The sequence below is a fragment of the Lepus europaeus genome, chromosome 10 (genome assembly GCF_033115175.1).
Source record: "Lepus europaeus isolate LE1 chromosome 10, mLepTim1.pri, whole genome shotgun sequence".
Classification (NCBI taxonomy): domain Eukaryota; kingdom Metazoa; phylum Chordata; class Mammalia; order Lagomorpha; family Leporidae; genus Lepus; species Lepus europaeus.
In genome coordinates this window covers 34,425,303-34,442,547 of record NC_084836.1, presented here as the reverse complement: position 1 = coordinate 34,442,547, position 17,245 = coordinate 34,425,303, and the positions used below count along the sequence as shown (strand labels likewise).

Here is a 17,245-nt window from a genome sequence, read left to right as displayed (position 1 = left end):
GGTGCAGGGCCCAAGCACTTGGGCCATCCTCCACTGCCTTCCCAGGCCATAGCAGAGAGCTGGCCTGGAAGAGGGGCAACCGAGATAGAATCTGGTGTCCCGACCGGGACTAGAACCCAGTGTGCCGGCGCCGCAAGGTGGAGGATTAGCCTGTTAAGCCACAGCGCCGGCCTGACCTTATCAATATTTGTATTTTGGGGTAAGTTTTTTAGCTTTCACTGTTTTTATATGTGTAAAGTGAGATGTTGGCTTTTTTTTTTAACACTGTTTAAGTCTATATAACAGTTTGTTTCACAGAAGAAAGAATACTGGAATAGGTTAGACATCCTTGCTATGGCAAGTTCAAATCGTGTCAGACAGTTTTGACAGTCTACCTTAGAGTGTAGCTTGCAAGAGATGTTGTCTTTTAATGTGCTTATTAGCTATAAATTTTAATCCTTGAACTTTATAAACCTAAAGGTCACTCATTTAAATACTATAGTTTTTGTATAGCTTTAAGAACACCGAAATTATTGCAAGTATCTTTCCTGAACACAGTAGAATGAAACTAGACATTAATAACAGAAGGGAAATGTGAAAATTGAAAACTCACAAGACAGAAAAATTAACAAATTCTTTAACAATCATTGGGTTAAAGGAGAAATCAAAAAGGAATCAGAAAACTTTTTTGAGGCAAATGAGAATGAAAACAGTGAAATTAAATTTAGAGGATGTAGCAAAAGCAGTCCTAAAGGGAACTTTATACCAATAAAGTTGAGAAGAATTGTTTCTCCTGATTTTTTACCTTAAAAAAAAAAAAAACAGGAAAGAGGAGAACATAAGGCCAAAGTTGGCAGAAAGAAGAGGATAATTAAAAATGGAAAATGAGAAATAATAGAAATAAGTGATAAAACAGATGATTTTGGAGAGATAAGTAAAATTTGCAAGTCAACACCTAAACTAACTGAAAAACCAGAAGAGTCACATAAAAGTAGCAAAATGAGAAAAAAAGACATTACAATCAATGCCATGGAACATTTTTTAAAAAAAGATCATAAGAGACTACTATGAACAATTATATGCCAACAAATTAGATGTAGACATTTTCTTACAAACTACAACCTGTCAAAACAAAATCAAGAATAGAAATCCTCAGGGCCAGAGTAGTGGCTCACATGGTTAATCCTCTGCCTGCAGTGCCGGCATCCCATATGGGCACCGGTTCTAGTCTCAGTTGCTCCTCTTCCAGTCCAGCTCTCTGCTGTGGCCTGGGAAGCCAGTGGAGGATGGCCCAAGTGCTTGGGCCCCGCACCCTCATGAGACCAGGAAGAAGCACCTGGCTCCTGGCTTTGGATTGGGGCAGATCCAGCCATTGCGGCCATTTAGGGGGTGAACCAGTGAAAGGAAAACCTTTCTGTCTGTCTCTCTCTCTCACTGTTTATCTTTAAAAAACAACAACAACAAAAAAGAACAGAACTCCAAACCCAAATTAACTAAAGATATTGAATCTGTTATCAAAACACCCCCTAAGAAAAAACGAGGACCAGGTGACTTCACAGGTGAATTATTAAAAAGATTTAAAAAATAATTAATAAAAAGTCTTCTTAAATTTTTCTAAAAATAAAAGAAGGGAACTTCCAAATTCGTTTATGAAGCCTGTTTCAACCTGACACCAAAACCAGGATAAGACAGCTAAGAAAAATAGATGGGCAACATACCTAGTTAAGTTAATATAAAAACTCAATGATGTATACCTGAATAGGTAGATAAAAGCATTTTACCAAACAAAAGATGAAATAGATGCAAAATAATTCTTAATGAAATATTAGCAAACAGAATTAAAAAGCACATTAATAAGATCATCCAACATGAGCAAATGGGATTTATCTGTGGAATGCAAGCAAAAGCAATCAATGTGATACATCACATAAAGAAAAGGAAGGATGGGGGCCAGCGCTGTGGCACAGCAGGTTTACTCCCTGGCCTGAAGTGCTGGCATCCCATATGGGCGGCGGTTCATGACCTGGCTGCTCCATGTCCTATCCGGCTCTCTGCTGTGGCCTAGGAAAGCAGGGGAGGATGGCCCAAGTCCTAGGGCCCCTGCACCTGTGTAGGAGACCTGGAGGAAGCTCCTGGCTCCTGGCTCCTGGCTCCTGGCTCCTGGCTCCGGATTGGCACAGCTCCAGCCGTTGCAGCCAACTGGAGAGTAAACCAGAGGATGGAAGATCTCTCTCTCTCTCTGCCTCTCCTCTCTCTGTGTAACTCTGACTTTCAAATAATAAATAAAATAAATCTTTAAAAAGAAAAAGAAAAGGAAGCATAAAAGTCACAAGATCAGCTGCATCAAAGCTAAAACAGAATTGGACAAGATTCAGCATTATTTCATGATGATAAAAGTAACTTTCAACCAACTAGGTATAGAAAAAAGTTACCTCACACCATAAAGACCGTATATGTAAAGCCCACAGCTAAAATCATACTCAGTGATAAAAAAATAAAAAGGGAATATTCAGTCATTAGATAGAAGGAAATCCTTTGATTTGCAACAACATAGATGAGGCTGAAAGACACTGTGCTAAGTGAAATAAGCCAGGCACAGAAAGAGAAATACTACATGATTCCAAAGAAGGAGGAATCTAACATAGTCCATGAGGCAGAGTACCTAGTCTGGGGGAACAGATGAAATGAGTAGGTGTTGGTCAAATAATATAATGGTATTGTTATGCAAGGTAAACTAATCCTAGAGTTTACTGCACAGACAGCATAACACAGAATAACTCAACATTCTATTGCATATTAAAAATTTTACCTTGGAGGTAGATCATATTATATTAAATATTCTAATTACATACACACAAATAAAGATGGTGAGAGAAAACTTAGTGGTGGTTGATATATTCTTGGCATTGATTCTACAGATGTTTTCATGGGTGTATACCTATTTTAAAACTCACCAAGTTATAAACATTAAAAATGTACAATGTTTTAAATATTCAGAAAACATAAACTTATATGATTACAATGCCTTTCCACATAAAATATGTATGTGAACCCTATTTTTTATTCAATCTTTACAAATGAGTATTAAAAATTATTGACTCTCACATTCAGCAATAATAAATATGTTAACTCATATTTAATATTTATGATAATACTATTTCAGTTTATCAGTTTAATATAATTACTCAGTATTTACATATTAGGATAAAAAATTATAGGTTGTCATGTCTTTGGACACCCAAACCCACCTTGGAGTACCTAGGTTTGAATCCAAATTGTTCTCCCAATTCCACCTTCCTACTAATGCATATCCCAGGCAGGATGATGATAACTCAAGTGCACGGGTCCCTGACACCCACATCAGAAGTCCAGATTGAGTTTTGGGCTTCGGGCTTTGGCCTGGTCCAGCTGGATTGAAACCACAGTGAGGAATTGAACTCAGGCACTCTGAAATGGGATGTGGGTGTAGCAGCTACACTGCACTGAAGTAGCAGCTAAACTGTATCATCATGCCCTCCCTAGCATTAATTAAATTTTAACCAAAATAATACAATAATTTGAAGACACAGACAAACAGACTCTAAAAGGAAATGGAAAAGGATTTGGAATAATGAAAATCATCTTGAACATGAATATGTTTCATAGGGTTACATGGACTCATTTTAAAATTTGCTCTAAGCTACAATAATAATAGAAAAATATATCAATAACAGTTTCATGGTTTAACAAAAACACAAAGAGCAAGAAAACAGAATAGAAACCTCATAGAAAACCCTAGATATTTATATTTTAAAATTAGTGGTGGATGTTTTGTATAGCAGTTAAGATGCTACATAGGATGCCTATATCCAATATCACAGTGCCTGGTTTGAGTCCTAGCTCCGCTGTTTTTAATTCAACTAACTGATAACTCCCATTCTTGGAGGCAGCAGCTGGTGCCTCCAGCATGCAGGTTCCAGCAAATCACATGATAGACCTGGACTGTATCCTGGGCTCCTGGCTTGGACCTGGCCCAGCACTGGCTGTTGCAGGCATTGGGAGACAGAACAAGTACACGGAAGGGAGGGCTGTCTGTCTCATTTTTTATCTCACTCTCTCTCTGTGTTTGACTATCTTTCAAATAAAGTAAAAAAAAAAATAATTTTAAAAACATAAAATACTTTTGATCATATTTTTATCAACATTGAAAAATCAACTTACTTCGTTCATAAAACTAAATGTAGGGACTGGCACTGTGGCATAGTGGGTAGAGCTGCCTCCTGCAGTGCAGCATTCCATATGGGCTTCAGTTCAAGTTCCAGCTGCACCACTTCCGATCCAGCTCTCTGCTATGGCCTGGGAAAGCAGTGGAAGATGGTCCAAGTCCTTGGCCCCTGTACCCATGTGGGAGACCCAGAAGAAGCTCCATGCTCCTGGCTTCAGATAAGCACAGTTCTGTGCATTATGGCCATTTGGGGTGTATCAAAAGACGGAAGCCCTCTCTCTCTCTCTTTCTCTCTCTCTCTCTCTCTTTCTCCCTCTGCCTCTCTGTAACTGACTTTCAAACAAATAAATAAATCTTAAAAAAAAAAAAAACACGTAAAAGCTGGCAGCATAAAGCTTCAGCAAGAAAATGTAGTGAATACATGCAATCTTAAGGATATCATTATTTCTTAAACAGAACAAAAAAACCAAATAGTAGCTACCTTCAGATTTCCCATGTGGGTAGCAGAGTCCCATGCACTGAGGCCATCTTTTGTGGCTTTCTCAGATGCATTAGGAGGGAGCTGAATCGGAAGTGGAGGAGCTGGGACTCAAACTTGCAAACATATGGGATGCTGATGCTGCAGGTGGCAACTTAACCAGCTGTGCCATAAAGCTGGTTCCCCAAAAATGAATTCTTATTCTGCTAAATACTATGAACATTCTGACTTCTGCTTTATAGTTAAAGCTCTACTGTATTTTTAAAGTGTATTTTGAATTTCTCTATAATTTGCAATTGTAAATCCCCTGTGTCCTTTGTCCATAGTTTGATACATAAATCAATCCCAAGCAAATACTTGTAAAATAAAGTTTTTAATTTTAGATATTTTTCTTTAAAAAAAACTATCTAAAAATTATGCACAGAAAATGTTTTAATTCCTTCCAGAGAATACAAGTTATGCATTCCATATTAAGGGATGCAGGAAATATGACTTCAAACTATAGCATGTTGGTATTTTGAGTACTTTAAGTTGAAAGAAATAGAGAAAATATAGCAGCAAAAAGCCTTTTCTCTTCTTATTCTTTTCTTTTGAGAACCTTCAGGTGACATTTCTTGCCACATATCCAGTAGGAAGGAATATTGCACACAGAGGCCAGGAAGAATCTGAAGAAATAGGCCTTGCACAATCTACTGCCCCACTAGTTTATTACCATTAGATTATAATCCTTTTTATCCAATCATACTTCTACCCAACTGCCCATTCTTCATTAAATCTAAGCATAAAAAACACAGGTCTCCTCATTTCTTTGGGTCTTTATTTCTGAGGTTTCCCATATCATGTTAACACCTTTGTTGAAAATCTGCTCTGCTTTCTTTTGCCAATCTGTCTTCTTAACAGGACTGTCAGCCATGAGCCTTGAGATAGGTAAGAAAGAGACATGTATTTTCTCTCCTACGTGACAATATCTGATAAATGTTGGTAGCTGTCTTTATGTAGCAAAGAAACTATTAAGGTGTGAATCTTGCTAAATTTTCTATTTTTATTCAAAGTGTAGGTATAAATATTTTGTTAAAGCAATAATTGCACAACTATATTGGTTCCATATATCTAATACAAATCTATTTTTGATATATATATATAAAGCATTGACTTTTACTATGTGATTCAGATTACTATGTCATTCAAAAACAAATGTTATTTGCTTCAAATACCATAATTTGAGCAACAAAATATTTATTAATATTTTAAATCTCAAAAAGCTTCTTTGAATTGCTCTAAAAATAATATGAACATAGTTTAGGTTTGGAAAAGGTTTTCCCAAGAAATAATCACTTCATAAGATGTATAATAAGTTTTTTAAAAATATGAAAAATCAGAAGTTTAGATATTTTTCAATCTGTAGAAAACAGAATTTTAAGATGGAGAGAGAAGAACAGAAATAGGCCTAATTATCTCTACTTTGCAGATGGTGTAATGGCAATTTTTCCTAGTTCAATGAACTGGGTTTCTTTTTCTTTGTCTTCTTTTTCCTTCAGAAAAATGCTTACAGGAACATTTTTGAATCCTAAAACAACATTATTAAATATATTGATTTCACAATCCTGTTTATTAGGAGACCTTGCATGGTTTTAAGGTTGCAGTCTAATTTAAGGATTGGGAGATGTGAAGAACATCTCATTTAAATATGGTGAATTATGCATGAAAGTTCTAATAGGCTCCCCACAGAAATGCCCTAATTATGCTTTAATTCATTAATGAGAAAATTCTGGTTTATGTTGAATGTTCCACATTTTCACAATTGGGACAAAATTAAAAGAATTATACTATGTAACTACAACAAAAAGCTATCATTTTTATCTACTTGGAAGAGTCTTCTTTTTGCTACTTCATGAAATGAACACACTTGTTTTACATTGTGATACAGAATAAAATGAGCACTTTTAAATTAAAATATAGAAAGGACATAGCAGTTTATGTTGTTCATTTTCCCACCCTAAGGACTGCAGTCACGGCTACAAACACGTTAGAAAGATTCCACGGATTGCTTGCATTTAACTGCCACTTTGCCATTTATTGGTTTCATTTTGCACAAAATGAAGCACACTTAAAACCCAAGAGAGGATACAAGGTTTGAGTTTAACATACCTCATGGAAAAGTGAAAACAGATTTTTGAAGGTACTATATTTGCTAACTATCCCATAGCCAAAACTATAAATCCATATTGAAGGCTCTCAGCACAATCATCATAAACAAAAGTAAGCATCATCTCTTGCTTTTATGTTCCTTCCCAATTTGAACCAATGCTTATCTCATTTTCTAAGGGATGCCATTGTCTTTCAAGGCATATAGAGTGATAAAGCAGAATTTCCACAGTAGAAAACTATATTGAAAATGAGAAAGCTTTTGTTTTCTAAAGCTTTTTTCTTTATTTCAAGACAGCTCTGATTTTTTTCAGTACAAATTAATGAGTTTAAGTACATATTATTTTATTCAAATAAGTAAAAAGGCCATAAAACCATATTCAACAAGATCTAGGCCATTACATGGAAACATAAATATAACTACTTAATTATCAGAATAAATGTGCCAAGAGGAGAAGAGCTGATGATTTTTTGTTGTTGTTGCTGTTGCTACAAGTAGTACCATATTAGGAGATTATCAAGTTCTTTTCATTCAGTATCTGTGCTGTTGAAATGTTCTAAGCAATTATCTAACTTAGACTCAAGTTACCAGCATTCTAATAGATAAAAATTCAGTAGCAAGAAGCCGTATGAATCAAGCATGCACTGTCCACGAGTATGGATATGATGACCCCTGAATGTGACCTGCTCCCAGAGGAAAGCAATTTAATGCTCCATTGCACATAGAACAGTATGTATGAATCACAAAACCTCCAGATAAATTAGTGACAGGTACCTCTGAATAGGATGCCTTCTAAGTCGCTTATCTGCAGCCAGGCAAGCTTGTTTAGCCCTCACTTTCAAAGATAAAGCCACGTGGCATGTTGCTTTGGCAGATTCTCACAAAGCAAATAGCCCCCATCATCCATTACTGGGGGAAAAATCTCCTTATTATTTCAGGTACTGTGACAGCAAATGGGATAAAGTGAAAGCTATCTGCCCGTTGAAAATTCATCAGTCCATTACTAGGCCTTATGTCTTCTCTAACTTTCATCAGCTCTGTGCCTCTTGCTCTTTTACTTTTATTTTTGACAGTTCTGATATCCCAGAGTTGTAGCCACGGCAAGGTTCAAGAACAAAACAGCAGGTTATCAAAGACAACTTATCAGAGGCCAAACGGGAGGAAGAGATGCCAACCATTAGTAAGTCGCTGAAAGACAGATCTATGACAGAGCAAGGAAGAAAGGTGCATCAAACCTTCGTCTTTAACTGACCGCTTATTCCATTTGAAAAAAGCTAAAGAAAGACTGAGCTGGCTAAATATATGTTATAAGGACTTAAGGATATTGGTTACAGAAAAGATTTTTTTTTTTTAAAAACCGGGGAAGTAAATAGAATTTTTTTTAGATTATTTATATATCTTACCAGCCATAAATAAAGATATCAAAAATAATAAAACTGTGTTTTAAACAGAGTATCAGTTAAGACTACAAATGCTTTATCTTCTTGAAAGCTTAACATTTATTAATCTCTAGAAATCCTTTACATTGACTAAAGACACAAATTCTCACCTTTTGTATCCCTTATAATCCAATATTTAGTTAATATCATTTCATTAAGCCTTAATAATGCCATGCCACATTACTAGGTCAGTCATCTAGCATAGAAGAATTCATAGGACTCACGGTTTAGCTGCAGTAGATACGGCCCTTCTCATGCAGAATCAGGGTTGGGCTTTCAGGGTGAGTCTGTGTAAAACCAAAATGACAAAAATCTTAGTTTTCCCATGACTGCCATTTAGAAGGCATGCAAATCAACTTCCAGTTAGTCAAAGGAGAAAAATTTTATTAAAAGTATTAATTTGTAATTTTGGTTATTTCAAATGTAGATGACGTTTATGACTCCCTTCCCCCAATTTCTTTGCAAAATTTCAGCCCAATGAACTTGTAGAAACCAATTAAGGTTATGGTCAGTTAGTGAAATTCAGGTCTAGATTAATATCTGTATACATGCCAAAACAGTTGGTCTTCTAGAATTAGGAGAGAGATAATGACACCGGAATGGAAAAAATAAGTCAAATAATTTAGAGACTGTACAATATGTCAGACTTATTTAAATTCATTGTTATCCCATATATGAAGTGATTCATAGAATTCTAAATGCATAAAAAACAAAAGTGGGGCTACTGCTGTGGCTTAGCAGGTAAAGCCGCCACCTGCAGTGCAGTCATCCCATATGGGCTCCAGTTCAAAACCAAGCTGCTCCACTTCCAATCCAGCTCTCCACTGTGGCCTGGAACAGTAGTGCAAGATGGCCCAAGTCCTTGGGCCCCTGCACCCACATGAGAGACCCAGTAGAAGTTCCTGGCTCCTGACTTCAGGTCAACCCAGCTCCAGCCACTGAGGCCATTTGGGGAATGAACAATTGGATGGAAGACCTCTCTCTCTCTCTCTCTCTCTCTCTCTCTCTCTCTCTGATTCTCTGTAGCTCTGCTTTTCAAACAAATAAATGCATCTTTAAAAAACAAAACAAAAGCAAAAGCATCTTCAAAATATCATATCCAATGACACTTGGGGAACATAAAGATAGCTACCTTCTTTGAAATTACACAGGTTTAATTAGATCAGATATAATTCTTTACAGCCACAACAATTTAAGCAACATTAAGCATCATTTCAAATATGCAAGAACTTCAGTTAGCAGGCAATAAAAATTATTATTTCTGCTCTATCTAGCTATTTTGCTTATATAGAGTTATTTTATTTGCAATGTACTTCAAAGTCACCAGTAATTTCTTAGATGCTTTAGTAAATGCAGAATTAAATGTGCAATTAAAGCATTAGACGATGCATGTGAAGCAACACAGAAAATATAAAAATGTAATAAAAGATCTGTTAGAATATTTAAAGAAATAAATACAATGTTTGCATTGTTTAATAAATCTTTTTTAAAAATCTAAAACCTCAAATTACAAGTGACAGGTATTTGGTAGAGCAGTTAAGATGCTGCTTGCAATGCTTACATGCCATTTCAAAACACCTGGTTGTAGTCCTCAGTTCTGGCCACACTGCTGCCTGTGCATCCCCCTGCTTATGTGCAATCCAATAGGCAGCAGGTGGTGGTTCAAGCACTTGGGTCCATGTCATCCCATGGAAAACCTAGATGGGAGTTCCAGTGTGGTATGTTTCCTCTCTCTCTCTGTCTCTCATCTTCCCCCTCAACCTCACCGTCTTTACTCTTCAAAGAAAATGAAAAACAAAAACAAACAAACAAAAATCCTGCAAACTACTTACCTTAGCTTCCCTGGTTATAGTTTATCCTTCATGCATATATAATACATACAAAAAGATATACAGAGAAAATCTCAAGATCCAAGATATTCCTGCCACAATTGTTTTTGTTTTCTCCAAACAAACCTAGCCCCTACCTGCTTCCTTTCCCTATTTAATCTTCTCCCAAATCTTGTATTGTTAGCCCTTTTTCAAATAGTTCCTCTTCTACTTTCTGCCCTATTTTGTGATAATGTTTTAGGGGTTATGTGGTGACTTTTTAAAGGGAAAATGTTTATCCTTTACTAATGATATTTCTTTGTTGAGAGAGTTCTACCTGTTGTCTAATTCCTGCTTGTCTGTAGGAATCCATCACTTCTCATCCAGGAAAAAGGTGTGACTTATCTGAGACTGAATTAGGAAGGTAAATTACCATGCATACTGTGGCCCCTTTATTGTTTTAATTTTCTAGGGAAAAAATCAATAGAGATTGCAATTTCTCCTTTCTCTACTTCATATAAAGAAGCATTTGTACATCAAATATAATAAATATGATTTAATTCTAAAGTTCTTATAAATCCACATATCCTACAATTTCCAGCTTAGCTTTGTAGACAATGGAGAGGTTATCTCTGTTCCATATACCTTTTTATCTAATTCAGACATTAGATAAAAACTCTTATGAAAATAACATTCAGGGGCCGGCGCTGCAACTCAATAGGCTAATCCTCCACCTGCTCCACCAGCACACCGGGTTCTAGTCCTGGTCAGGGCATCGGATTCTGTCCTGGTTGCTCCTCTTCCAGTCCAGCTCTCTGCTGTGGCCCAGGAATGCAGTGGAGGATGGCCCAGGTCCTTGGGCCCTGCACCGCATGGGAGACCAGGAGAAGCACCTGGCTCCTGGATTTCGATCGGCACAGCACCGGCCATAGTGGCCATTTGGGGGGTGAACCAATGGAAGGAAGACTTTCTCTCTGTCTCTCCCTCTCTCACTGTCTATAACTCTACCTGTCAAATAAAAAAAATTATAAAAAAAGAAAAGAACATTTAGATCTTTAAATTACCCCTTTAATTTTATATATGATGCCTGATGCTTGAAAATGATCATGCAAATAGAGGCCAATGCATGATTAAACTCTAAGAAAAATCAAACCATAGAAATTAGACAACTTTTTGTATCACATGAAAAGAAAAATAAAGCAACTGCCTTCCCAGACCACAGCAGAGAGCTGGACAGGAAGAGGAGCGACCGGGACAGAATCTGGCACCCCGACTGGGACTAGAACTCGGTGTGCCGGTACCGCAGGTGGAGGATTAGCCTATTGAGCCGCGGCACTGGCTTCTGCCTAGTAATTTTCAAAGTTACCATTTTACATGTGTTTTATAGTTATTGACAAAATTATTACCAAGTATTAAGTCCAACAAGGGCAGAGACCATGTTGGTGTTTACATTACAATATATCTCCTGTACCTAATGCAATGCCAGTTCCATAAATATTTCATGAATAAATGAGACTTGGTAATAAGCCATGAATTTACAGTGAGTAATTCATAACACACCACTAATGACAATGATTGATTAAAATTACCAAGGAAAGGTTGTGGCAAACAATGTATTGTTTGTCAGGTTTGCCTCACCCTGAAGACTACTTTTATTAGATAAAATCTAATTGTAAATAATTCAAAAATATAATAACAATAAATTAAAAAGTGACTTGAAATGAGAGAGGCATGTCAGGGTTGCTTTTTGTGGCTTTGGGATCATCAAGGACTTAGGATCCTTTCTGTATAGCAGCTCTTAGCAGAGAGTGTCTATCTTCACGGCTTTTGAAATCTTGCTACTGCAGTTCCAGGCAAAGTTCATAGGTTCCAGAAGGAGGAAAAACGAGAGAACATAGAACATATGTACACTTGCTGTGTAGGTCCAATTGAAAGAGATGCTCTCAACATTGATATTGTAACTTCAGCTTCCATCTTATTGGAAACACCTTTCAGAAGAGAAACTATGAAAGATATGTGAATCTACTGCCACCTAAAACAGTAGCTGGATTTGTGTGTAAAACACTTGACAAATAATAATGTTTATTTAAACTTCAATTATTATCTTATAACCACACAAGAAATATTTAGATGCTACACTGTCATTGGTTCTATTTCATTGAAAGAAACTATGAATGAACAGTTGACAAAAAAAAAAAAAAACTGTATGGGTAAAATTCTCTTTTTTCCATTCAGTTATTGTTTATAGCTATTGTCTTTATCCCCACTAAATTAGGGTCTTTTTGCTTTTGTACTTGTTAAACTTCTTAGTCAGTCAAGTAGTAAGCCTTTTTACTACTATGTAAATATAGAATATGTTGTTTCAAAAACTAAAAAAAAAAAAAAGAATATAGAATAAAAGGTAGAAGGAAGGAGGGTGGGAACAAGAGGAGAGAGGGAGGAAGGAAATATTCTTAGACTTGTATCTACAACTTATATTGAATCCATTAAAGTTAATTAAAATTAAAATTAAATTTGAAAAAATGAATTTTAGGACAAATAGTGCAGATTAAAAGAAAAAAAAAAAAACACTTGACAGACTCAGAAAAGGTTCTTCTCTGTTCATCAGTACCCATTTTTAACTTCTTGAGTACATTGCATAAAACTGTATTTTCTTTATGTCAAACATATCCATTTTCAAATATGTCACATCAGCGACCCAATGAGATATTAACATCTTACTGACTTCCCTGACTAACCTCTCTTAACTCTTATGATGCCTCATTTAGTCAATTTTTAAAAAAAATTTGGTATTTATCTGAAAGGCAGAGTGACACAGAAAGGAAGAGACAAAGAAAGAAATCTTCTATCTGCTGATTCAAACTCCTCAAATGGTCACAATGACTGGGGCTGGGCCAGACTGAAACCAGGAGCCAGGAATTCCATGCTGGACTTCCAGATGGGTAAGAGGAACCCAAGTACTTGGGCCATCATCCACTGCTTTCCTAAGCACATGAGTAAGAGAGCCTGACTGGAACTGGAGTATCCGGTGCTCAAACTGACTCTCTTTAGGGCTGCTGGCATTGCAGGCAGTGGCTTAACCTGCTGCACCACAACACCTGCGGATTTACTGAATTATTGATGTTTAAAAACTACTGGAATTAAGCTATTGGCAATGGAAAAGTGTTTTTCTTTGGCTTTTGAATGTGTTTTTTATATGCCTTTGTATTTACCTGTGAGTGAATGCTTTCTGTTACGCTGTTCTTTTCACATCCAACAATGGATCCACACAGGGATGATCTGTTTAAGGAGAAGTTTGGCAGCTCTGCCTTTTCCTTTGATTCCGTTTCCTGTTGCTAATTTGAAGCAGAAAACAGAATTATCTGCTAGAGTTGAGAGGATTGCAGATTCTCAAACCTCTCCCACCCCAGAAAAATAGCCTGATATGTGAATTTCAAGGGGAATTTCTCCAATAAACTGGAATAAATGGAGCTAAAAAGTCAAAAAAGCAAAATTTAAGACTGTATGGATATTCTTTAAAAGCTTGAGAGGAAGACGTTCTATTTATAGAATCAAGAATGAACCATGGTTTGAAATGAAATCATGACTATATCTGTGCTTAATTTTAACCTTTCTTTAGGGACTTTTCTTAAAATAAAAGAGAAATTTGTTTTTAATTGGCCGGCGCCGCGGCTCACTAGGCTATTCCTCCGCCTTGTGGCGCCGGCACTCCGGGTTCTAGTCCTGGTCGGGGCACCGATCCTGTCCCGGTTGCCCCTCTTCCAGGCCAGCTCTCTGCTGTGGCCAGGGAGTGCAGTGGAGGATGGCCCAAGTCCTTGGGCCCTGCACCCCATGGGAGACCAGGAGAAGCACCTGGCTCCTGCCATCGGATCAGCGCGGTGCGCTGGCCGCAGTGCGCCTACCACGGCGGCCATTGGAGGGTGAACCAACGGCAAAAAGGAAGACCTTTCTCTCTGTCTCTCTCTCTCACTGTCCACTCTGCCTGTCAAAAATAAGAAAAAAAAAAAAAAAGAGAGAGAAATTTGTTTTTAATTGATTCTGTAAGGCCCAAAGAACTAACTTGCCTACTCTGTTACTCCATGACAGATTTACAATTCCAAGAAGAAAAACATACCTAGAGCAAAAAGGGAAATCAACTGATTTCTGAAAAGTAGCACTTTTTAAATTTTTGCCAACATTGCTAAATAATACCTTTAAATAAAATTAAATTCCATTGCCATTCTGTCTCTTTTCAGTGCATCAAAAGAAGTAATATAGTTTCCAGTTGATTATACCTTACACATATTGAACAGTCTACACAAATGTGTTTAAAAGTCCTTGAAATATAAGACTTAGTTGAGAAAATGTCACTTATCTTAAGTGTTAAATAACCAGTTTTGTCTCTTTTGTGTGTGCACGTATGTAGTGTGTGTGTGTATAGGGGCAGGGAGGGAGAGTGTTAAGATCAAAATGGCCAAACACCAAAGTAAAGGAAGATGTGACCCGTTAGATTAACTATGTGAATACATTGGATCCATCAAATTTACTGTGACTATTCAGAAAACTATTTATAGGTATATAAATGTCTTTGAGCTTTGTATATTCTTTAAACATTCCTAAGGAAAATCCTTGATGAGATTAATGAGGAAATGTAAATATTGCATTATTTAAGCATTTTTATTCCCAGGTGTTACTTTTTAAAAATAACAACCTATTTCAGACACACAAACATAATTCAGATGCAATATTCTCAAGACAGTATAATATACACATTTTGTACAGTTAATAATTTTTAAAATATTTATTTGAGATAGATACAGAGCTCACATATGCTGTGTCACAACTCAAATGCCCACAACAGATGGAGCTAGAAGCTGGAGTTCAATCCAGGTCTCCCACATATGTGGCAAGAACCCACTTGAGCTATCATTGTTGCCTCCCAGAGTTAGCATTAGCAGGAAGCTAAAGTCAGGAGCCAGAGCCAGGTGGGAATTGGACCCACACACCCAGATATGGGACTTGGATGTCCTAACAGGAGTCAGTCACTAAAAGGTCTGTCCTAGTATGCTAATTTTTCTAGAATTTAAGAATATCTTACATAAAATTGTGATTGACCTTAAGTTTCCAAAGGGATTTCACAGGTGCATTCAGATTACTTTTTTTCATTTTTTATTCTTTCTCATAAAAAAAAAAGGTATTTCCTGGGGATATAGCAAAACAGATTTTACTGATCAATTTTACATCTATACTTTAATCCAATTTAAACTTTACACATAAATTACACCACTTTTGTTTTATCCAGAGAGTATTTCAATATATACAGTTTTAGAAGCTACTTGTCATTTGCTATTCAAATATGACTACCACACTGTAGTTCATATGCTGAAGTTAATCAACCACAAATTGTTTAGTCATTCATCTATTGAGAGACATTGCTTTCAACAATGAATAACAAATGAATTAAAAGACTTTCCATTTAAAATAGAACATTTTCAGATCACTTATTGAAGAACAATCACAATTTTGTATTATGCATGGTATATTTTAAAAACACTAAACCTAGGTGCCAGCATTGTGGCATATTGGGTAAAGCTGCCACCTGCAGTATTGGCATCCCATATACACTCTGGTTTGAGTTCCAGCTACTCTAGTTTCCATCTAGCTCCCTGTTAATAGGCCTGGGAAAGCTGTAGAGAACTGCCCAAGTGCCTAGGCCTCTGCATCCAATTGGGAGATCCACAAGCTCCTGGCTCCTGGCATTGACCTGGAGCCATCTGGGGAGGGAACCAGCAGCAAATGAAGATCTGTCTCTGTCTCTCCCTCTCTTTCTCTGTAATGCTGCCCTTCAAATAAATAAAATAAATAATAACTAAAAATACTATATCTATATTAATTATAAACTTATAGCAACTTATCACTGAATTTATGTCTTAGCGAGATACATTAACTATGGGAAATCTTACTGGTACCTTCTAGTTCTATGCTTAATAAGGAGAAGAAGTCTCTCAATTCCAAAAAGAATACTTTGCCAATTACTTGTATCCCTAGGAACTTGCTAGAGTCACATTAGCTGCCTATGAAATTATGAGATGTTATTGAACTTAAGTACCTGCCACCTCTTATACACAAGTATTCACTCATAGTATTGGCAGAAAGCATGGATGACAAGCTTGCAGTGCATTTGTTGAAATGAGCCATTTTACAAAGTCAAAAGAACCTCTTAGAAGACCAGAAGAATGGTCCACATGCTCCCCAGTCAGCCGACTGCTGGCACTTTGCTCTAATAGCATTAATATCAAAATAAGAGAGTCAGTGTTGTGGCATAGTGAGTTAAGCCAGAGCTCCCCGACTCCTGACATACCATATCAGAGTGACAGTTTAAGTTCGAATTGCTCCACTTCCCTCCCAGCTTCTTGCTAATGGAAAAGTAGTTGAAGATGGGCCAAGTCTTGAACCACTGCCACCAATGTGGGAGACCAGAATGGAGTTACTGGCTCTTCATTTAGGTCTAGCCCAGACTTGGCTATTGTAGCCATCTGGGGAGTGAACCAGCAGCTGGAAGGGATCGTTTGCTCTCTCTCTCTCTCTCTCTCTCTCCCTCTCTCCAACTCCCTCCACCTACTTGGTGCTCTTTGAAATAAATAAGCCTTTCCAAAAAGTAAAATTTATACTTTAACTTACTTCTACCTCTGGTTTGTTCCTTTGAACCTTCATATACTGGCATTTGAACCTTTAATTCACACGAAATTGAGATATTACATTTTGTTCTATAGCAATGTTAACAATGTGTTATCTTTTTTTTTTTTTTTTTTTTGACAGGCAGAGTTAGAGAGAGAGAAAGAGAGAAAGGTCTTCCTTCCATTGGTTCACCCCCCACATAGCCTCTATGGCCGGCACCCAGTGCCAGTCGAAAGCCAGGAGCCAGGTGCTTCCTCCTGGTCTCCCATGCGGGCACAGAGCCCAAAGACTTGGGCCATCCTCCACTGCACTCCTGGGCCACAGCAGAGAGCTGGACTGGAAGAGGAGCAACCAGGACAGAATCCGGCGCCCCGACCGGAACTAGAACCCGAGGCGCCGGGGCCGCAGAAGGAGGATTAGCCTAGAGAGCCACAGCACCGGCCCTCTCTAGCTTTATTCTAAGTACACATAACATGACTAGTGACCATTTGCACTATTATCCTCAAGTGCTGTTCATTGCTTTTTTTTAAAGAT

General features: G+C 37.2%; 1 protein-coding gene and 1 non-coding gene across 2 annotated transcripts in view; both read right to left on the bottom strand.

Moving 5' to 3' along the window:
• MGAT4C (MGAT4 family member C) overlaps positions 1–17,245 on the bottom strand; it is a 685,880-nt gene that overhangs the window by 359,595 nt on the left and 309,040 nt on the right. The window contains exon 2 of the mRNA XM_062202448.1: positions 8,471–8,533. The gene's annotated coding sequence lies outside the window, so the exon portion shown is untranslated. The remainder of the gene's footprint in view (positions 1–8,470; positions 8,534–17,245) is intronic.
• On the bottom strand, positions 264–389 carry LOC133769268 (small nucleolar RNA SNORA28). Its single transcript, XR_009867159.1, has one exon. It is a non-coding gene; the product is annotated as a small nucleolar RNA SNORA28 (small nucleolar RNA).